Source organism: Hylobates moloch, unplaced genomic scaffold (genome assembly GCF_009828535.3).
Source record: "Hylobates moloch isolate HMO894 unplaced genomic scaffold, HMol_V3 SCAFFOLD_7, whole genome shotgun sequence".
Classification (NCBI taxonomy): domain Eukaryota; kingdom Metazoa; phylum Chordata; class Mammalia; order Primates; family Hylobatidae; genus Hylobates; species Hylobates moloch.
Genome location: NW_026652282.1, coordinates 53,094,580 through 53,118,847, shown reverse-complemented (window position 1 = coordinate 53,118,847; position 24,268 = coordinate 53,094,580). Strand labels below are relative to the sequence as shown.

Below are 24,268 nucleotides of genomic sequence, written 5' to 3'. Positions count from 1 at the left end.
ATAAGTCTCAGGAGATCTGATGGTTTTATACAGGGGAGTTCCCCTGCACATACCCTCTTGCCTGCCGCCATGTAAGACATGACTTTGCTCCTCCTTTGCCTTTTGCCATGATTGTGAGGCTCCCCAGCCACGTGGAACTGTATGTCAATTAAACCTCTATATAAATTACCCAGTCTTGGGTATGTCTTTATTAACAGCCTGAGAATAGACTAAAACAAACAAGGATGAAGAAATAATTTTGAAAGCCACAAGAAAAAAGTGAATCTTCACATGTGAGGGATCCTTGTAAGACTATCAGTGGATTTCTCAACAGAAACCTTGCAGTCCAGTAAAGAGTAGGAACACATATTCAAAGTCCTGAAAGAAAAAAAAAACTTCCATCAAAGAATACTATATCCTGCAAAATTATCCTTTAAAAATAAAGAAGGGAAACCTTTTCCCAGACAAACAAAAACTGAGGGAGTTCATTGCCACTAGATCTGCCTTACAAAGAAATATTTATGGGAACTCTTCAAACTGAAAGAAACACAGGCTAAATAGTGATGTGAAAGCATAAAATAGAGATATATAGATTAATGTAACAATGTAATGGTGGTGCATAATTTACTTTTAGCCTTTATATAAAACTTAAAAGATAAAAATTTTTAATGGATACAAAATATAAAAAAGCAGATTCTGAGTACAAGAACACAAAGTGTGTGTGTGTGTGTGTGTGTGTGTGTGTAGGGATGTAAAAGTATAGTATTTTTTGTATGATATTTAAGCTACATTGTTATCTACTGAAAATCAAAGAGTAAAACTAGAATATATTTTATGCAATCCTCAAGATAACTGGCAGGAAACCTTTAATATACACACAAAAGATAAAGAGAAAGCATCAAAGCAAATCACTACCAAAATAACTCATCAAATAACAAAGGAAGAGGCTGGGTGTGGTGGCTTATGCCTATAATCCCAGCATTTTGGGATGCCAAGGCAGGTGGATCACCTGAGGTCAGAAGTTCAAGACCAGACTGGTCAACATAGTGAAACCCTGTCTCTACTAATACAAAATTAGCTGGGCATGGTGGCATGAGCCTATAATCCCAGCTACTTGGGAGGCTGAAGAATGAGAATCACTTAAGCCCAGGAGGCAGTGGCTGCAGTGAGCCGAGATTGTGCCACTGCACTCCAGCCTGAGCAACAGAGAGAGACTCTGTCTCAAAAAAAAAAAATATGGAAGAGAGCAAGATAGAAAAGAGAAACAAAACATCTGCAACATAGACAGAAAATAATTTAAAAATAGCAATAGTAAGTACTCACTTATCAGTAATTACCTTAAATGTAAATGGATTAAACTCACCAATCAAAGGCAGAGTATGGCTGAATAGATTTTTTTCTTTATTATAGAAATCCATTGCTTGCTAATGAATAGATTTAAAAAAACAGGATCTAGTAATATGCTGTCAATGAGAGTCACTTTAGATTTAAGGGCACACATAAGCTGAGAAGTGAAGGGGTGGAACAAATATTTCATGCAAATGGTCACCAAAAGAAAGCAGGAGTGGTCATACTTAGACAAAATACATTTTATGTTTAAAAATCTAGAGACAAAGAAGGTCAACTATGTAATGATAAAAGGGTCAATTAAGCAGGAAGATAAAACAATTATAAATATATACACACCCAACATCTGAGAACCTAAATATATAAAGCAAATATCAACAGATCTGAAGACAGACATTGACAATACAATAATACTAGAGGACTTCAATACCCCATTCACAATATCAGATACAGCATCCAGACAGAAAATAAATGAGGAAACATCTGGCTTGAAAAACATTACAAAACAAATGAAACTGATAGACATATATGGAACTTTCTACCCAACAGCAGAAGAATACACATTTTTCTCAAGTACACAGGGAACATTCTCCAAATAGATCACATGTTAGGTCACAAAATAAGCCTTAACAAATTTAATAAGATCAACGTCATTCCAGGTATATTTTCTGACCATAATGAAAAAAACTAGGAAGCAATAAGAGCAATATATATGCTATGGGAAACAAGAAAAGGATAACAAGGAAAGGATGAAGATTATCATCACTTCTACTCAACATGGTACTGGAAGTCCTAGCCAGAACAATTAGGCAACAGAAAGAAATAAGAGGAATCCCAATCAGAAAGGAAGAAGTTAAATAATCTCTGTAGGTGAGAGACTTATTCACTGTAAATTATAAAACATTGATGAAGGAAATTAAATAAGACACAAATGAAAAGACATCCCATATTTTTGGATTGAAAGAATTAATATTGTTAAATGTTAAAATGTCCATACTATCCAAAGTGAGCTATACAGTAAATGTAATCTCTATCAAAATCCACTGACATTCTTTACAGAAATGGAATACACTCCATAATTCATATGGAACCATAAAAGACCCTGAATAGCCAAAAAATTTTGGGCAAGAGGAACTATGATGGAGGTATCACACATCTTGATTTAAAAATATATTACATGCTGGATGTGATGGCTCATGCCTGTGATCCCAAGCACTTTGGGAGGCTAAGGTGGGTGGATCACCTGAGGTCAGAAGTTCAAGACCAGCCTGGCCAACATGGTGAAACCCTGTCTCTACTAAAAATACAAAAAAATTAGCTGGGTGTGGTGGCATGTACCGGTAATCCCAGTTACATGGGAGGCTGAGGCAGAAGAATTGCTTGAACCCAGGAGGCAGAAGTTGCAGTGAGCCAAGATTGTGCCATTTCACTTTAGCCTGGGCAACAAGAGTAAAACTCTGTCTCAAAAAAACAAACATATATATAACAAAGGTATGGCAATCAAAACAGTATGGTACAAGCATAAAAACAAACATAGGCCAAAATAACAGAATAGAAAACAGAGAAATAAATCCACACCATTACAGTCAATTGATTTTCTACAAAAATGCTAAGAATGCACAATGGGGAAAAACAGTCCTTCAATAAACAGTTATGGGAAAACTGAATATCCACATGCAGAATAATGAAGTTGGACTATTATCTCATACTATACAAAAACCAACTCAAATTGGATTAAAGACTTAAACATAAGATACAAAACTGCTGAATTAATATAAGAAAACATAGGAAAAACATCTTGACTTGGTCTGGGCAACAATTTTTTGGGTATGATCCCAGAGGCACAGGAAACAAAACCAAAAGTAGACAAATGGGATTATGACAAACAAACAAAAACAAACAAACAAACAAAAACAACTTCTGTACCATAAAGGGAACAATCAACAGAGTGAAAAGGCAACCTATAGAAAAGGAGAAAAATATTTGCAAAACATATATCTGATAAAGGATTAACATCCAAAATATATTGAGAACACTTGCAACTCAATAACAATGAAAATAAATAACTCAATTTAAAAATGAATAAAGGACCTAAATAGACACTTCTCTGGATAGCACATATACTCAGCAGAAACCTTACAAGCCAGAAGGAACTGGGGTCCTATTTTTAGCCTCTTTAAACAGAATAACTGTCAGCCAAAGATATTTTTATGCAGCAAAACTAAGTTTCATAAATGAAGGAGAAATAAAGACTTCAGACAAGCAAATGCCGAGGGAGTTTTTCACTACCAGACCAACCCTACAAGAAATACTAAAGGAGTTCTAAAATTTGAAACAAAAGATAGATATGCACCAGGATAGAACCTTTGAGAGCATAAAACTCACAGGTCCTATAAAATAATAACACAATGAAGAAAACAAAGCATCTAAGTAACAATCCTCACAATGACTGGAATAGTACCTCACGTTTCAATATTAACATTGAATAAAATGATCTAAATGTTCCACTTAAAAGAAACAGATTGGCAAAATGTATTAAAAAACACAAACCAGCTGGGTGTGGTGGCTTATCCCTGTAATCCCAGCACTATGTGAGGCAAAGGTGGGCAGATCACTTCAGGTCAGGAGTTTGAGACCAGCCTGATCAACATGGTGAAACCCCGTCTCTACTAAAAATATAAAAATTAGCCAGGCGTGGTGGTGCATATCTGTAATCCCAGCTACTCAGGAGGCTGAAGCAGGAGAATCGCTTGAACCTGGGAGGGAGAGGCTGTGGTGAACCGAGACTATGCCACTGCACTCCAGCTTGTGTGACAGAGTGAGACTCTACCTCAAAAAAAAAAAATCACAGACCAAATATCTACTGTTTCAAGTGACTCACCTAACATGTAAAGATTCTTATAGACTCAAGATAAATGGGTAGAATAAGATATTACATGCAAATAGAAACTAAAAGCAAGCAGGAGTAACTATTCTTATATCATAGAATAGACTTTAAAGCAACAATGGTTAAAAAATAAAAGGCATTTCTCTGATGGCTAGTGATGATGAGCATTCTTTCATGTGTTTTTTGGCTGCATAAATGTCTTCTTTTGAGAAGTGTCTGTTCATGTCCTTCGCCCACTTTTTGATGGGGTTGTTTGTTTTTTTCTTGTAAATTTGTTGGAGTTCATTGTAGATTCTGGATATTAGCCCTTTGTCAGATGAGTAAGTTGCAAAAATTTTCTCCCATTTTGTAGGTTGCCTGTGCACTCTGATGGTAGTTTCTTTTGCTGTGCAGAAACCCTTTAGTTTAATTAGATCCCATTTGTCAATTTTGGCTTTTGTTGCCATTGCTTTTGATGTTTTAGACATGAAGTCCTCACCCATGCCTATGTCCTGAATGGTATTGCCTAGGTTTTCTTCTAGGGTTTTTATGGTTATAGGTCTAACATGTAAGTCTTTAATCCATCTTGAATTAATTTTTGTATCACTGGTCCTCAGAGAAATGCAAATCAAAACCACAATGAGATACCATCTCACACCAGTTAGAATGGCCATCATTAAAAAATTAGGAAACAACAGGTGCTGGAGAGGATGTGGAGAAATAGGAACACTTTTACACTGTTGGTGGGACTGTAAACTAGTTCAGCCATTGTGGAAGTCAGTGTGGTGATTCCTCAGGGATCTAGAACTAGAAATACCATTTGACCCAGCCATCCCATTACTGGGTATATACCCAAAGGACTATAAATCATGCTGCTTTAAAGACACATGCACACGTATGTTTATTGCGGCACTATTCACAATAGCAAAGAGTTGGAACCAACCCAAATGTCCAACAATGATAGACTGGATTAAGAAAATGTGGCACATATACACCATGGAATACTATGCAGCCATAAAAAATGATGAGTTCATGTCCTTTGTAGGGATATGGATGAAACTGGAAACCATCATTCTCAGTAAGCTATCACAAGGACAAAAAACCAAACACCACATGTCCTCACTCATAGGTGGGAATTGAACAATGAGAACACATGGACAAAGGAAGGGGAACATCACACTCTGGGGACTGTTGTGGGTGGGGGAGGGGGGAGGGACAGCATTAGGAGATATACCTAATGCTAAATGACGAGTTAATGAGTGTAGCACACCAGCATGGCACATGGATACATATGTAACAAACCTGCACATTGTGCACATGTACCCTAAAACTTAAAGTATAATAATTAAAAAAACCCACCTTGGGTATCACAAAAAAAAAGGCAAAGAAGGTCATTATATAATGATAAAAGGGTCAACCCAACAAGAAGATATATGTACCTAGCTCTGGAGTCCTCAGATTTATAAATCAATTACTAGACTTAAGAGAAGAGAAAGCAGCATAATAATAGTGGGGAACTTCAACAATCCACTGACAGCACTAGACAGCTCATTGAAGCAGAAAGTAAACAAAAAAACACTGGACTTTAATTGCACTCTAGAGCAAATGGACCTAAGAGATATTTAAAGAACATTCTCCCCACAAGCTGCAGAATATACATTCTTGTCATCAGCACATGGAATATTCTTCAGTATAGACCATATGACAGGCCATAACACAAGCCACAATACATTTAAAAAAATCAAAATCATATCAAGTATCTTCTCAGACCACAGTAGAAAAAAACTAGAAATCAATTCCAAAAGGAATCCTCAAAACTATACAAAAATATGAAAATTAAACAATTTGCTCCTGAATGATTTTTGGGTTAAAAACGAAATCAAGATGTAAATGACATCCTAAAACTCAGACCAGTGGGCCAGCAGGGCCTCTGGGCTCAGCAGCTATGAAGGAGGGACCCACAACACCCCCTAAGGCAGGTCATTGCTAGAAGGCACTCATGAAAGGGTACTTCAAGCCCCTCTTGTATTTCTTCGAATAAAATCAGGGGGACAAGGGAAAGCCCCAAGGGTGAGGACGGCAGGGAGACTGCCTCCTAGCCTATGGATTAAGGAAGAGGTGAGGAGGGGGCGAGTGTTGGGAACAATAAACTGGTAAGTCCAGAGCCCATCCTCACACACACATACACACCCACATTTCCTCCTTCTCTAAAATCTGCAGCAGGGACTATACAGAGTCCCCATATTCCAGCCCCCATCTCTTCTCCCTTTCTGTTGGAAGGAAGTTCCTAATGACCACTCCGCGTGATGTAGCAAAGCCAGGGCAAGACCTGATAACCTCTTTTCTTGATGATCTTCATATATCAGACGTGGATCCCAGAGACTGTGGAGTAGGGGATCTCAAACTTGACCCTAATAAGGGGCTGGCCCTCCCCTCCTTTTTCTCCACTCTAGGGAGGCCAAAGTAGGCTCACATCAGGTACTACTTGCCCCCTCGGAAGGACTTAATACTCCAAATAACAATGTTTTTCTCCAGCACATACTTGGCGCTGCACACGCTGGTCTTCAGATGCAGGGAGTTGGCATCGCTGGGTATGGGTACAGACATCTCCACACTATTGGCCACTGACTGCTTCTTAAACTGCCTCTTGGTCTTTTTTTTTTTTTTTTTTTTTTTTGAGATGGAGTCTCACTCTGTCGCCCAGGCTGGAGTGCAGTGGCGTGATCTTGGCTCACGGCAACCTCTGCCTCCCGGGTTCAAGCGATTCTCTTTCCTCAGCCTCCCAAGTAGCTGGGATTACAGGTGCGTGTCCACACCCAGATAATTTTTGTATTTTTATTAGAGATAGGGTTTCACCATGTTGGCTAGGCTGGTCTTGAACTCCTGACTTCAAGTGATCCACCTGCCTCGGCCTCTGGAAGTGCTGGGATTACAGGGGTGAGCCTCCACACCTGGCCTGCCCCTTGGTCTTGACAATGACCTCCACATGGCTGTGGGAGAACTTCCCAAGGACAGAGTCAATCCAGGTCAGTGGCTAGACCTGGGTGCTGAGGCAGTAGTACATCAGCTCAAAGTCATCAATGGGCGAGATGGTGTGGTCGTTGCCAAAGCACCAGAGCAACATGCTGGAATTTTACATCCTCCAGCTCTACCAATTTGTTCTTGTGGCAGCCAGCGAGCTTGAAGACCATGCAGTCATTGAGGCCCAGCCACAGCTCTGGCATTCCTGACAGAAACACCTTGAGCTTGATGGTGCCAAAGATCTCACTCAGCAAAATGCTGCCTTTGGCTTTGACCAGCACGTTGGCAGACTCTATGACATTGATGAAGACCTTGTTCTTCTTGTACTTGATGCCCTCAGAGCACCAGGACACAGCGTTGTTGATGGTGAGTGGCACCTGTGACTTGCCCCTTTGCAGATTGTTGCTCTGCTGTGTGGTGTACTCCTGCAGGATCTTGCTGTTGGTGGTCTGCTAGAAGCCTAAGTCAATGAGCTTGTTCAGTAACTCCTAGGCAATGACAAAGTTGTCCTGGATGCTGTCCTACTGTAGCTCCTTAAAGAGCAAGGTCTTTACCGATGTCATAGAGCCTGCCAAACAGCTGGTTGTATGAAGAAATACAAGAGGGGCTTGGTATCCCCCTCGTGAGTGCCTTCTTGCAATGACCTGACTTAGGGGGTATTGGAGGTCCCTCCTTCATAGCTGCTGAGCCCAAAGCCCTGCTGGCCCAGTGCTCCGAGTTTTAGGATGTTGTTAAAAAGCTGAATCTAAAAAATAAGGAAAAAAAAAGAGAAAATTTCCATACTGCACAAAGCAATCTACAGATTCAGTGCAGTTCCTATCAAAATACCAACATCATTTTTCACAGAATTAGAAAAAAACAATCCTAGGCCAGGTACAGAGGCCGAGGCAGGTGGATCGAGACCACAGTGAAACCCCGTCTCTACTAAAAATACAAAAAAAAAAAAAAAAATGAACCGTGCATGGGGGCGGGTGCTTGTAGTCCCAGCTACTCGGGAGTCTGAGGCAGGAGAATGGCGTGAACCCGGGAGGCGGAGCTTGCAGTGAGCCGAGATGGTGCCACTGCACTCCAGCCGTTATGACAGAGTGAGACTCCATCTCAAAAAAAAAAAAAAGAAAGAAAAAACAATCCTAAAATTCATGTAGAATCAAAAACAAACCTGAATAGTCAAGGCAATCCTAAGCAAAAAGAACAAATCTGGAAGCATCACATTATCTGACTTCAAATTACTCTACAAGGCTATAGTAATCAAAACAGCATGGTAATGGTATAAAAGTAGATACATAGGCCAAAGAAAAAGAATAGATAACCCAGAAATGAAGCCAAATACTTACAACCAACTGATCTTCAACAAACCACATGAAAACATAAATTGGGGAGAGTACACCATATTCAATAATTGATGCTGGGAAAACTAGATAGATGTAGAAGAAACTGGATCTCTATCTCTCACCATCTACAAAAATCAACTCAAGATGGATAAAAGACATAAATCTAAGACTTGAAACCATAAAAATTCTAGAAGAAAACATAGGAAAAATACTTCTGGACATTGGCCTGGGCAAAGAAGTTATAACTAAGACCCCTAAAACAAATGCAACTACAACAAAAATAAATGGGACCTAATTAAACTAAAAAGCTTCTGCATGGCAAATGAAAGAATCATTAGAATAAGCAGACAACCCACAGAATGAGAGAAAATATTTTTAAACTATTCATCTGACAAAGGACTAATATTCAGAACTACAAGGAACTCACACAAATCAGTAAAAAGAAAAATAGGCCGGGCGCGGTGGCTCACGCTTGTAATCCCAGCACTTTGGGAGGCCGAGGCGGGCGGATCACGAGGTCAGGAGAATGGCGTGAACCCGGGAGGCGGAGCTTGCAGTGAGCCGAGATTGCGCCACTGCACTCCAGCCTGGGTGACAGAGCAAGACTCCGTCTCAAAAAAAAAAAAAAAAAAAAAAAAAAAAAAAAAAAAAAAAAAAAAAAAGAAAAATAAACAATGCCATCAAAAAGTGGGCAAGTGATATGAGTAGACATTTCTCAAAAGGAGATATACAAAGGCCAACAAACATATGAAAAAATACTCAACATCACTAATTGTCAGGGAAATTCGAATTAAAATAACGATAAGGTATCACCTTACCCTAGCTAGAATGGCCATTATTAAAGTCAAAAAGCAAATAGATGTTGGCTTGGATGCAGTGAAAAGAGAATGCTTATACGCTGGTGGTGATAATGTAAATAGTACAATCTCTTTGAAAAATAGTTTGGTGATTTCTTAAAGAACTAAAAGTAGTAGATCTGCCATTCAATCCAGCAATCCCACTACTGGGTATCTATCCAAAGGAAAAGAAGTCATTATATCAAAAATATACCTGCACATGTATGTTTATCACAGCACAATTCACAATTGAAAAGATATAGAACCAACATAAGTGCCCATCAACAAATAAAGAAAATGTGGTATCTGTATATCATGGAATACTACTCAGCCATAAAAAGAATAATAAAATAATGTCTTTTGCAGCAACTTGGATGCAGTTGGAGGCTATTATTCTAAGAGAAGTAACTCAGGAATGGAAAACCAAATATCGTATCTTCTCACTTATAAGTGGGAGCTAAGCTATGGGTATTCAAAGGCATACAGAGTAGTATAGTGGACACTGGAGTCTCAGAATGGGGTAGGTTGTGAGGTTAGTGATGAGAAACTATTATCTGGTACAATGTCCATACTCTAGTGATGAGTGCACTAAAATTTCAGACTTCACCACTATACAATTCATCCATGTAACCTAAAAACACTTGTACCAAGAAAACTAATGAAATATATATATATTTTGTTTTAAATATATATTGTTACATACATATAAATATATATAAAACAAAATTTAAAAAATACAAATGCCCAAGAAGTATAAGAAAAGGTGCTCAAAATTATTAATCAGGAAAATGCAAATCAAAAGCACAATGAGAGAACACCTCACACCTGTTAGAAAGGCTATTATCAGTACGATGAACTATAACAAGTTTTGGGCAGGAAGTGAAGAAAAGAGAACCCTTGTATACTGTTGGGAGAAATGGAAATTGGTATGCTTTATGGAACATAGTATGGAGTTTCATTTCAAAATTAAAAATAGAATTACCTTACGATCCAGCAATCTCACTTTTGAGTATATAGGCTAAATAAATAAAATCAGTATCTTGGAAAGAAATCTGCAATCCAATTTTGATTTGAGCATTATTCACAATAGTTGAGATAAAGAGAAAACCTTAATGTACACTGTTGGATAACAGGATAATGATAATGTGAGATCTATCTATTTATCTTTCTAATAATAATAATATGATATATATAGATAATGTGAGAGATGTGAGATGTGAGATATATAATGGAATATTGTTTAGTCCTGTAAAAGAAAAAATCATTCTATTTGTGACAACTTGGATGAATCTGGAGGGCATTATTCTTAGTTAAATAAGCCAGATGTAGAAAAATATATACCCCATGATCTCACTTATATGTAGAGTCTAAAAATGTCAAACTCACAGAATCAGAGTAGAAGAGTGGTTACTGGGGGCTGGAGAGAGGAAGATGTGGGAGGATGTCTGTCAAGCATATAAAGTTTTAGTAATAATGAAAGATAAATAAGTTCTGGTGATCTAATGTACAACAATATCACTATAGTTAACAATATTGTATCATATACTTGAAATTTGCTCAGAGGGTAGATTTCAAGTGTGCTCATCACACATAAAAATGATAACTATGTGAGGTGATGGATATGCTAATTAGCTTTTTTTGTGACTATTTTACAATGTGTGTGTACATATACATATGAATATATTATATCAAAAACATATATATAATCATGAAGTTGTATGCCTTAAATGTATATAACTTAAAAATGTTAAGTCTACCTAAATCAAGTCGGGAAAAAAAAGATGTTAACATAACCTGCAGAATAATCTCTATGAAAATAACTCAAAAATATAATAAAAGAGATAACAAGAGATTAAAATGGTACACTAGAAAATCACTATTCAACACAAAATAAGGCAGTATTGGAGGAAAAGAGTAACACAAATAATCATAATACATATAGGAAATAGAAAGCAAAATAGCGGAAGTCCTTCAAAATCAGTAATTACATTGAATGTAAATGAATTAAACCCTCCAGTTAAAAGACACGAATTGGAAGAATGGATTAAAAGACATGATCCAAATAAATGCTGTCTACAGAGACATGTATAGGTTAAAAGGCACAAATAGGATGGAAGTAAAAGAATGGAAAAAGATATGCCATGCAAACAGTAGCAAAAAAAGAGCTGGAATGGCTATACTAGTATCAAATAAAATACACTTTAAGAAAAAAAAGTTACTAGAGAAAAAAAGTGGCACTTTATAATAATAAATGGATCAACCAGTCAAGAAGACAATGCAATTATAAATATACATGCATCTAGTAACACAGCCCCAAAATACATAAAGCAAAACCAGACAGAACTGAAAGGAGAAACCAACAATTCAACAATAATATTTGGGGTCTTTAATACTCTCTTTCAATAATGGAAAGACCAACTAAGCAGAAGATTAATAATAAAACAGATGATTTCAACATTTCTACAAACCAACTAACCACAACAGGAATCTACAGAACATTACATCTGACATCTGCAGAATGCTTATACTCCTCAAATACATATGGTAATATGTTAGGGCATACATAAGCCCAATAAATTTAAAAAGATTGAAATAATATAAATTATGTTCTCTATAAAATGAAATTAAATATAAAATTAATAATGAAAGGAAGTTTGTAAAATCCAAAAATATGAAAAATATGTGGAAATCAGTCAGATGATTCTAAATAATCAATGGCTCAAATCAGAAACCACAAAGGAGATTAGAAAATACTTTGAGATTAATCAAAACCAAACCACATTATACCAAAATTTAGGCAATGCAGCAAAACAGTGCTTAAAGAAAAGTTTTCTACCTATAAAAACCGACATTAAAAAGAATAAAAATTTCAAGTCAATAACCTAACCACTCACCTTAAGAAACAAACAAACAAAACCACAACAAAAGAAACTAAACTCAAGGAGAATGAAGAAAATAATAAATATTAGAACATAAATAAATACATATAATAAAACAGAATAAATCAATAAAAAGTAGTTTGTTTGACAAAATCAATAAAACTGACAAACCTTGGCTAGACTGACAGAGATTAAAAAAGAGGAGACATAAATTACTAAAATCAGGAATAAAAGGGGATATTACTGCTGAACTGACAGAAATAAAAATTATTATATGGAAATGCTATAGTATGAATATTTGTATTCCAACCAATTATATAATTTAGATAAACTGTCCAAATTCCTAGAAAGACAAAATACTAAAACGGACTCAGGAAATGATTTGAAATCTAAACAGACCTATAATAAGTAAAGAGATTGAATTCATAATAAAAAAACATAAGAACCCAGTTAGGAAGTCAAAGTATCCCAGGGAAGCTCAAAGCTAAGAACAGCTGCATTGAAATAGGTATAAAAATGCTTTTAATTTTATCCGTATCAGGCTCTCTCTCAGGTTAACACATCTCCCATTGGGAGCAAAAGTCCAACATACATTTTCTCCTTTGAGAGAGTAAGAAAATAGTAGAACATACATCTAACATTCTGACTTTTTGGGAAGCTGCTGTTTTTGTCTCACCAGACTCAAACAACTTATGGGAAACAGGAATAATTTGGATGGTTAGGAGCCACTAAGAAAAAAGAGGACCCAGCAGCTGTGGCAGCACCAAAGAACTTGTAACAACACAGACAGAAGCTGATACAGCTTGGCAAAACTGGGAAAAAGCAACGAGCTCATGGCTTCAGCAGTGGGAGAAGAGAAAAGCAAAATGTATATTCAATGGTCTGGCTTCTCAGGGAGCTACCTAAAAAGACTGGTTTCTGTCTTGCGTGACTTAGAGTGGTGACAAGAAACCAGCATATTTTGAATGCCTGGGAGCCACTGAAAACAAAAGACTGCTCAGTGGGAGACACATATACAAAAGAGAAGGTGATGTAATGACAGAACAGGGAAAGATGCAGCTACAAGCTTAGGAATGCCAACAGTCACCAAAAGCTGGAGAGGCAAGGAAGAGATTCTCTCTTACAAACTCCAGAAAGAGTGTAGCCCTGCCAACACCTAGATTTCAGACTTCTGGCCTCCAGAATTGTGAGAAAATAAATTTCTATTGACCCAGTTTGTTACAGCAACCTCAGGAAATGAAAGTAAGAAACCTTCTGAAAGCCCACTAATTCACTTTTTATTTTTTAAAAGGAATTATAGATGACATAAACAAATGGAAAAACATCCCATGCTCATGGGTGGGTAGAATCAAAAATGACCGTACTACCAAAAGCAATCTACAAATTCAATGCAATTCCCATAGAAATATCACCATCATTCTTCACCATTTATTTTAGATTCAAGGGGTACGTGTGCAGCTTTGTTACATGAGTATATTACATTATGCTGAGGTTTGGGGTATGTTTAATCCCATCACCCAGGTAGTGAGCATAGTACCCAAGAGTTAGTTTTTCAACCCTTCCCCACATTTCTTCCTCCCCCCTCTAGTAGTCCCCGGTGTCTGTTGTTCCCATGAGTACTCAATGTTTAGCTCCCACTTATATGTGAGAACACACACTTTGGTTTTCTGTTCCTGCATCAATTCACTTAGGATAATGGCCTCCAGAAGTATCCATGTTGCTGCAAATGATTTTATTCATTTTTATGGCTGTGTAGTGTTCCATGGTGTATATACACCACATTTTCTATATCCAATCTACCATTGATGGACACCTAGGTTGATTCCATGTCTTTGCTATTGTGAATAGTGCTGCAATGAACATGCGAGTGCACGTGTCTTTTTGGTAGAATGATGTGTTTTCTTTTGGATATATACACAGTAATGGGATTGCTGGGTCAAATGGTAGTTCCGTTTTAAGTTCTTTGAGAAATCTCCAAACTGCTTTCCACAGTGGCTGAACTAATTTACATTCCCACCAACAGTGTGTAAGCAAGAGCCTGCCTTTTAAGGTCAAGCTCTGCTTCTTTCAAGCTACACAACTTCAGGGATGTCTTTTAAGTTCTCTGAGCAAATAAAACATTACTTTTAATCTCTCTGATGAAGTTTTTAATTTAATTTTATTTTATTGATTTTTTTGAGACGGCATCTCACTTTGTCCCTCAGGCACAGTGGTGTGATCTCACTGCAAATTCCACCTTCCCCATTTAAGCAATTCTTATGCCTCAGAGTAGCTAGGATCACAGGCGCCTGTCGCTACGCCCGGCTAAGTTTTGTATTTTTTAGTAGAGACGGGATTTCACCATGTTGGCCAGGCTGGTCTTGAATTCCTGACCTCAGGTGATCCACCCGTCCCGGCCTCCCAAAGTGCTGGGATTACAGGCGTGAGCCACCGTGCCAGGCCTTGAAGTTTTTAAAAATGTGATAACACCCAGTGCATAATAGGGTGAAGAAGTAGGCACCTGAATATGCTCTTGGTGGCATTTTATTATATTTTAAATAGGCAATTGAATCATATTTATTATGGTGGATTGGAAAAATAGCCAAATCCTTTTGATCTTTTTTTCTTCAGTGTTATAATTAACCACATAATTTATTTAACTTTTTTAAAGTAGAGCTTTTTATATTTTATTTATTTATTTTTTATTTCAATAGGTTTTTGGAGAACAGCTGGTGTTTGGTTATATGAATAAGATTTTTAGTGGTTGTTTCTGAGATTATTCTTTTTTTAAATCCTGAATTATTTGAGTACAAATTTTTTTATTATTTTATTTATTTATTTTTATTATACTTTTAGGGTACATGTGCACAACGTGCAGGTTTGTTACATATATATACATGTGCCATGTTGGTGTGCTGCACCCATTAACTCATCATTTAACATTAGGTATATCTCCTAATGCTATCCCTCCCCCCTACCTAGACCCCACAACAGGCCCCAGTGTGTGATGTTGCCCTTCCTGTGTCCATGTGTTCCCATTGTTCAATTCCCACCTATGAGTCAGAACATGCAGTGTTTGGTTTTTTGTCCTTGCGATAGTTTGCTGAGAATGATGGTTTCCAGCTTCATCCATGTCCCTACAAAGGACATGAACTCATCATTTTTTATGGCTGCATAGTATTCCATGGTGTATATGTGCCACATTTTCTTAATCCCACCTATCGTTGTTGGACGTTTGGGTTGGTTCCAAGTCGTTGCTATTGTGAATAGTACCGCAATAAACATATGTCTGCATGTGTCTTTATAGCAGCATGATTTATAATCCTTTGAGTATATACCCAGTAATGGGATGGCTGGGTCAAATGGTATTTCTAGTTCTAGATCCCTGAGGAATCTCCACACGGACTTCCATAATGATTGAACGAGTTTACAGTCCCACCTACAGTGTAAAAGTGTTCCAATTTCTCCACATCCTCTCCAGCACCTATTGTTTCCTGACTTTTTAATGATTGTCATTCTAACTGGTGTGAGATGGTATCTCACTGTGGTTTTGATTTGCATTTCTGTGATGGCCAGTGATGATGACCATTTTTTCATGTGTCTTTTGGCTGCATAAATGTCTTCTTTTGAAAACTGCTTGTTCATATCCTTTGCCCACTTGATGATGGGGTTGTTTGTTTTTTTTCTTGTAAATTTGTTGGAGTTCATTGTAGATTCTAGATATTAGCCCTTTGTCAGATGAGTAGCTTGCAAAAATTTTCTCCCATTCTGTAGGTTGCCTGTTCACTCTGGTGGGAGTTTCTTTCGCTGTGCAGAAGCTCCTTAGTTTAATTAGATCCCATTTGTCAATTTTGGCTTCTGTTGCCATTGCTTTTGGTGTTTTAGACATGACGTCCTTGCCCATGCCTATGTCCTGAATGGTATTGCCTAGGTTTTCTTCTAGGGTTTTTATGGTTTTAGGTCTAACATTTAAATCTTTAATCCGTCTTGAATTAATTTCAGTATAAGGTGTAAGGAAGGGATCCAGCTGCAGCTTTCTACATATGGCTAGTCAGTTTTCCCAGCACCATGTATTAAATAGGGAATCGTTTCCCCATTGCTTGTTTTTGTCAGGTTTGTCAAAGATCAGATAGTTGTAGATATGTGGTATTATTTCCGAGGGCTCCGTTCTGCTCCATTGGTCTATATCTCTGTTTTGGTACCAGTATCATGCTGTTTTGATTACTGTAGCCTTGTAGTATAGTTTGAAGTCAGGTAGCGTGATGCCTCCAGCTTTGTTCTTTTGGCTTAGGATTGACTTGATGATGTGGGCTCTTTTTTGGTTCCATATGAACTTTAAAGTAGTTTTTCCAATTCTGTGAAGGAAGTCATTGGTAGCTTGATGGGGATGGCATTGAATCTATAAATGACCTTGGGCAGTATGGCCATTTTCACGATATTGATTCTTCCAACCCATGAGCATGGAATGTTCTTCCATTTGTTTGTATCCTCTTTTATTTCATTGAGCAGTGGTTTGTAGTTCTCCTTGAAGAGGTCCTTCACATCCCTTGTAAGTTGGATTCCTAGGTATTTTATTCTCTTTGAAGCAATTGTGAATGGGAGTTCACTCATGATTTTGCTCTCTGTTTGTCTGTTATTGGTGTATAAAAATGCTAGTGATTTTTGTACATTGATTTTGTATCCTGAGACTTTGCTGAAGTTGCTTATCAGCTTAAGGAGATTTTGGGCTGAGTTGATGGGGTTTTCTAGACATACAATCATGTCATCTGCAAACAAGGACATCTTGACTTCTTCTTTTCCTAATTGAATACCCTTTATTTCTTTCTCCTGATTGCCCTTGGCCAGAACTTCCAACACTATGTTGAATAGGAGTGGTGAGAGAGGGCATCCCTGTCTTGTGCCAGTTTTCAAAGGGAATGCTTCCAGTTTTTGCCCATTCAGTATGATATTGGCTGTGATTTTTTCATAAATAGCTCTTATTAATTTGAGATACGTCCCATCAATACCTAATTTATTGAGAGATTTTAGCATGAAGGGCTGTTGAATTTTGTCAAAGGCCTTTTCTGCATCTATTGAGATAATCATGTGATTTTTGTCATTGGTTCTGTTTATATGCTGGATTACATTTACTGATTTGCATATGTTGAACCAGCCTTGCATCCCAGGGATGAAGCCCACTTGATCATGGTGGATAAACTTTTTGATGTGCTGCTGGATTCAGTTTGCCAGTATTTTACTGAGGATTTTTGCATCGATGTTCATCAGGGATATTGGTCTAAAATTCTCTTTTTTTGTTGTGTCTCTTCCAGGCTTTGGTATCAGGATGATGCTGGCCTCAGAAAATGAGTTAGGGAGGGTTCCCTATTTTTCTATTGATTGGAGTAGTTTCAGAAGGAATGGTACCAGCTCCTTCTTGTACCTCTGGTAGAATTCAGCTGTGAATCCATCTGCTCCTGGACTTTTTTTGGTTGGTAAGCTATTAATTATTGCCTCAATTTCAGAGCCTGTTATTGGTCTATTCAGAGATTCAACTTCTTCCTCATTTAGTCTTGGGAGGGTGTATGTGTCCAGGAATTTATCCATTTCTTCTAGATTTTCTGGTTTATTTGCATAGAGGTGTTTATAGTATTCTCTGATGGTAGTTTGTATTTCTGTGGGATCATTTGGTGATATCCCCTTTATCATTTTTTATTGCATCTATTTGATTCTTCTCTCTTTTCTTCTTTATTATTCTCACTAGCAGTCTATCAATTTTGTTGATCTTTTCAAAAAACCAGCTCCTGGATTCACTGATTTTTGGAAGGGTTTTTTGTGTCTCTATTTCCTTCAGTTCTGCTCTGATCTTAGTTACTTCTTGCCTTCTGCTAGCTTTTGAATGTGTTTCCTCTTGCTTCTCTAGTTCTTTTAATTGTGATGTTAGGGTGTGAATTTTAGATCCTTCCTGCTGTCTCTTGTGGGCATTTAGTGCTATAAATTTCCCTCTACACACTGTTTTGAATGTGTCCTGGAGATTCTGTTATGTTGTGTCTTTGTTCTCATTGGTTTCAAAGAACATATTTATTTCTGCCTTTATTTCGTTATGTATCCAGTAGTCATTCAGGAGTAGGTTGTTCAGTTTCCATGTAGTTGAGCGGTTTTGAGTGAGTTTCTTAATCCTGAGTTCTAGTTTGATTGCACTGTGGTCTGAGAGACAGTTTGTTGTGATTTCTGTTCTTTTACATTTGCTGAGGAGTGCTTTACTTCCAACTATGTGGTCAATTTTGGAATAAGTGTGGTGTGGTGCTGAGAAGAATGTATATTCTGTTGTTTTGGGGTGGATAGTTCTGTAGATGTCTATTAGGTCCACTTGGTGCAGAGGTGAGTCAAATTCCTGGATATCTTTGTTATCTTTCTGTCTTGTTGATCTGTCTAATATTGACAGTGGGGTGTTAAAATCTCCCATTATTATTATGTGGGAGTCTAAGTCTCTTTGTAGATCTCTAAGGACTTGCTTTATGAATCTGGTGCTCTTGTACTGGGTGCATATAAATTTAGGAGAGTTAGCTCTTCTTGTTGAATTGATCCCTTTACCATTATGTAATGGCCGTCTTTGTCTCTTTTGATCTTTGTTGGTTAAAGTCTGTTTTATCAGAGACTGAGATTGCAACCCCTGCCTTTTTTTTTTTGTTTTCCATTTGCTTGGTAGATCTTCCTCCATCCCTTTATTTTGAGCCTATGTGTGTCTCTGTACGTGAGATGGGTTTCCTGAATACAGTATGCTGATGGGTCTTGCCTCTTTATCCAATTTGCCAGTCTGTGCCTTTTAATTGGAGCATTTAGCCCATTTACATTTAAGGTTAATATTGTTATGTGTGAATTTGATCCTGTCCTGATGATGTTAGCTGGTTATTTTGCTCGTTAGTTGATGCGGTTTCTTCCTAGCCTCGATGGTCTTTACAGTTTGGTATGTTTTTGCAGTGGCTGGTACCTGTTGTTCCTTTCCATGTTTAGTGCTTCCTTCAGGAGCTCTTTTGGGGCAGGCCTGGTGGTGACAAAATCTCTCAGCGTTTGCTTGTCTGTAAAGGATTTTATTTCTCCTTCACTTATGAAGCTTAGTTTGGCTGGATATGAAATTCTGGGTTGAAAATTCTTTTCTTTAAGAATGTTGAATGTTGGCCCCCACTCTCTTCTGGCTTGTAGAGTTTCCACTGAGAGATCAGCTGTTAGTCTGATGGGCTTCCCTTTGTGAGTAACTGGACCTTTCTCTCTGGCTGCCCTTAACATTTTTTCCTTCATTTCAACTTTGGTGAATCTGACAATTATGTGTCTTGGGGTTGCTCTTCTCGAGGAGTATCTTTGTCATATTCTCTGTATTTCCAGAATTTGAATGTTGGCCTGCCTTGCTAGATTGGGGAAGTTCTCCTGGATAATATCCTGCAGAGTGTTTTCCAACTTGGTTCCATTCTCCCTGTCACTTTCAGGTACACCAATCAGATGTAGGTTCGGTCTTTTCACATCGTCCCATATTTCTTGGAGGCTTTATTCATTTCTTTTTATTTTGTCTAAACTTCTCTTCTCGCTTCATTTCATTCATTTCGTCTTCCATCACTGATACCCTTTCTTTCAGTTGATCGAATTGGCTACTGATGCTTCTGCATTTGTCACGTAGTTCTTGTGCCATGGTTTTCAGCTAAATCAGGTCCTTTAAGGACTTCCCTGCATTGGTTATTCTAGTTAGCCATTCATCTAATCTTTTTTCAAGGTTTTTAACTTCTTTGCCATGGGTTTGAACTTCCTCCTTTAGCTCAGAGTAGTTTGATCATCTGAAGCCTTCTTCTCTCAATTTGTCAAAGTCATTCTCCATCCAGCTTTGTTGCATTGCTGGTGAGGAGCTGCATTCCTTTGGAGGAGGAGAGGTGCTCTGATTTTTAGTATTTTCAGTTTTTCTGCTCTGTTTTTTCCCCATCTTTGTGGTTTTATCTACATTTGGTCTTTGATGATGGTGACATACAGATGGGGTTTTGGTGTGGATGTCCTTTCTGTTTCTTAGTTTTCCTTCTAACAGTCAGGACCCTCAGCTGCAGGTCTGTTGCAGTTTGCCGGAGGTCCACTCCAGACCGTTTGCCTGGGTATCACCAGTGGAGGCTGCAGAACAGCGGATATTGGTGAACAGCAAATGTTGCTGCCTGATCGTTCCTCTGGAAGTTTTGTCTCAGAGGAGTACTTAGCCATGTGAGGTGTCAGTCTGCCCCTACTTGGGGATGTCTCCCAGTTAGGCTACTCGGGGGTCATGGACCCACTTGAGGAGGCAGTCTGTCCGTCCTCAGATCTCAAGCTGGGTGCTGGGAAAACGACTACTCTCTTTAAAGCTGTCAGACAGGGACATTTAAGTCTGCAGAGGATTCTGCTGCCTTTTGTTTGGCTATGCCCTGCCCCCAGAGGTGGAGTCTACAGAGGCAGGCAGGCCTCTTTGAGCTGTGGTGGGCTCCACCCAGTTCACGCTTCCCAGCTGCTTTGTTTACCTACTCAAGCCTCAGCAATGGTGGGCACCCCTCCCTCAGCCTCACTGCCACCTTGCAGTTCGATCTCAGACTGCTGTGCTAGCAATGAGTGAGGCTCCATGGGTGTCAGACCCTCCGAGCCAGGTGTGGGATATAATCTCCTGGTGTGCTGTTTGCTAAGACCATTGGAAAGTGCAGTATTAGGGTGGGAGTGACCCGATTTTCCAGGTGCTGTCTGTCACCCCTAGGAAAGGGAATTCCATGACCCCTTGTGCTTTCCGGGTGAGGCGATGGCTCACCCTGCTTTGGCTCAGGCTCAGTGCACTGCACCCACTGTCCTGCACCCACTGTCCAACAATCCCCAGTAAGATGCACCTGGTACCTCAGTTGGAAATGCAGAAATCATTCGTCTTCTGCATCGTTCATGCTGGGTGCTGTAGACTGGAGCTGTTCCTATTCATCCATCTTGGTTCCACCCTTTCTGAGATTTTTCATGCACTCATCACCCGAGCAGTGTTCACCGTACCCAATGTGTAGTCTTTTATCTCTTACCCCCTCCCATCCTTTCCTCCAAGTCCCCAAAGTCCATTGTATCATTCTTATGCCTTTGCATCCTTATAGCTTAACTCTCACTTATGAGTGAGAACATATGATGTTTGGTTTTCCATTACTGAATTACTTCACTTAGAATAACGGTTTCTATTTCCATCCAGGTTGCTGCAAATGCCATTATTTTATTCCTTTTTGTGTGTGTGAGATGGTCTCGAGGCTCGAGTGTGGTGGCATGATCTCAGTTCACTGCAACTTCTGCCTCCTGTGTTCAAACAATTATCCCACCTCAGCCTCCCGAGTAGCTGGGACTACAGGCATGCACCACCACACCCAGATGATTTTTGTATTTTTTGGTAGAGAAAGTGTTTCACCATATTGACTAGGCCGATCTTGAACTCCTGATCTCAGGTGATCCACATGCCTTGGCCTCCCAAAGTGCTGGAATTACAGGCATGAGCAACCGCACCTGGCCTCGTTCCTTTGCACGGCTGAGTAGTATTCTATTATATCTATCTATCTATCTATATATATGCATTTGAGCTGGTTCCATATTATTGCAATTGCGAATTGTGCTGCTATAAACGTGTGTGCAAGTGTCTTTTTCATATAATGACTTCTTTTCCTCTGGATACACATAGAGTAGTGGGATTGCTGGATCAAATGGTAGTTCTACTTTCTATTTTGGCTTTATTTCTGAGTTCTCTATTCTGTTCCATTGGTCTATGTGCCTATTTTATACCAGTACCATATTGTTTTGGTGATGATGGCCTTATGGTATAGTTTGAAGTCAGATAATGTGATGCCTCCAGATTTGATCTTTTTGCTTAGTCTTGCATTGGCTATGTGGGCTCTTTTTTGGTTCCATATGAACCTTAGGATTGTTTTTTCTAGTTCTGTGAATGATGGTGGCATTTTGATGGGAATTGCATTGAATTTGTAGATTGCTTTTAGCAGTATGTTCATTTTTACAATATTGATTTTACCCATCCATGAACATGGTGTGTGTGTGCGCGTGTGTGTGTGTGTGTGTGTGTTTAGATGGAGTCTCACTCTGTTGCCCAGGCTGGAGTGCAATGACACTATCTTGGCTTGCTGCAACCTCCACCACTCAGGTTCAAGCAATTCTCCTACCTCAGCCTCCCGAGTAGCTGGGATTACAGGCACCTACCACCACGTCTGGCTAATTTTTGTATTTTTAGTACAGATGGGGTTTCACCATGTTGGCCAGGCTGGTCTTGAACTCCTGACCTCAGGTGATCCGCCCACCTCAGCCTCCCAAAGTGTTGGGATTACAGGCGTGAGCCACCATGCCCAGCTGGGATGTGTTTTCATTTGTTTGTGTCATCTATGATTTCTTTCAGCAGTGTTTTGTAGTTTTCCTTGTAGAGGTCTATCACCTCTTTGGTTAGGTATATTCCCAACTGTTTTTTTTTTTTTTTTTCAGCTATTGTAAAAGTGGTTGTGTTCTTGATTTGATTCTCAGCTTGGTTGCTGATGGTGTATAGCATAGCTAATGATTTGAGCACATTAATTTTGTATCCTGAAACTTTGCTGAATTCATTTATCAGTTCTAGCAGCTTTTTGGAGGTGTCTTTAGGGTTTTCTAGGTATACAATCATGTCATCAGCAAACAGTGATCGTTCGTTTGACTTCCTCTTTACTGATTTGGATGCCTTTTATTTCTTTCTCTGGTCTGATTGCCCTGGCTAGAACTTCCAGTACTATATTGAATAGAAGTGGTGAGAGTGGGCATCCTTGTCATGTTCCAGTTCTCAGGGGGAATAGAAATCCCATTACTTTGACGCTGGAGTATTTACTTTTTCCTTATGAAAGACCCACAACTGGCTCTTCAAGATTTACTTTGAAATCTCCTTTTAACCTAGCTCTGCCCATCAACCCTGAAACCATTATGTCACCTATATGTCCAAATCAATAAAGCCTCTCCATAAAGAAAAAAAGCAGCAGCAGCTACAGTACTCCAGTGAAACACCAGAGGGAGCAAGACACTATAAGCTCCTGAAAAAGAAACTGGCAAGATTCACTAATGAGGAAATTAAACGCACAAACCCAGAGAAGACGTATCTCTTCTAAAAATGTGAGAAGCCCTCAGAATCTCTAACCAGGCTGAGCTAGTAAAGATCTTCCCATTTACAAAGACATCCCATAAAGACTAGAAGAGGTAGCTGCTTTTTCATATATAACAATGACAAGAAAAGGCTGAGCACAGTGGCTGATGCCTGTAATACAAGGACTTTGGAAGGCTGAGGCAGAAGGATTACTTAAGGCTGAGTTCAAAAGCAGCCTGAGCAACATAGTGATACCTCCATATCTACATAAAATAAAAATAACATTAAATAAAAAGAAAAAATCAAAAGGAACATGAAGAAACAGAGAAACGTAACTCAATCAAAATAGCAATATAAATCTCTAGACACTGATCCTACAGAAATGAAGACTTATGCATTATCTGACAAAGAATTCAAAGCAATCACTTAAAAGAAGTTCCATACACTACTTGAGAACACACACAACTAAATGATAAGGAACAAATCAAGAATATCAACAAAGAAATAGAAATTATAAAAAAACAAAAACAAAAAAAATGAGGCTGGGCTTGGTGGCTCACACCTGTAATCCCAGGACTTTGGGAGATCGAGGTGTGTGGATCACTTGAGGTCAGAAGTTCAAGACCAGCTTGGCCAACACGGTGAAACCCCATCTCTACTACAAATACAAAAAAATTAGCCAGGCATGGTGGCATGTGCCTATAATTCCAGTTGTTTGGGAGTTTGAGGCAGAAGAATCGCTTGAACCCAGGAGGTGGAGCTTGCAGTGAGTTGAGATTGCACCACTGCACTTCAGCCTGGATGAACAAAACAAAAGAATTTAATTAATACTATTACTTTTTACATATATATATGTATGTGTATATATATATGTGTGTGTGTGTGTGTGTGTGTGTGTATATATATATATATTTTTTTTTTTTTTTTTTTTT

General features: G+C 38.6%; 1 protein-coding gene and 1 pseudogene across 4 annotated transcripts in view; both read right to left on the bottom strand.

Annotated features, from left to right (window-relative positions):
• The window catches only part of ZC3H12B (zinc finger CCCH-type containing 12B), a 444,060-nt gene that overhangs the window by 33,726 nt on the left and 386,066 nt on the right, over positions 1-24,268 (bottom strand). The gene's annotated exons all lie outside the window — the stretch shown is intronic.
• LOC116811089 (AP-1 complex subunit mu-2-like) lies at positions 6,300-7,776 on the bottom strand (annotated as a pseudogene).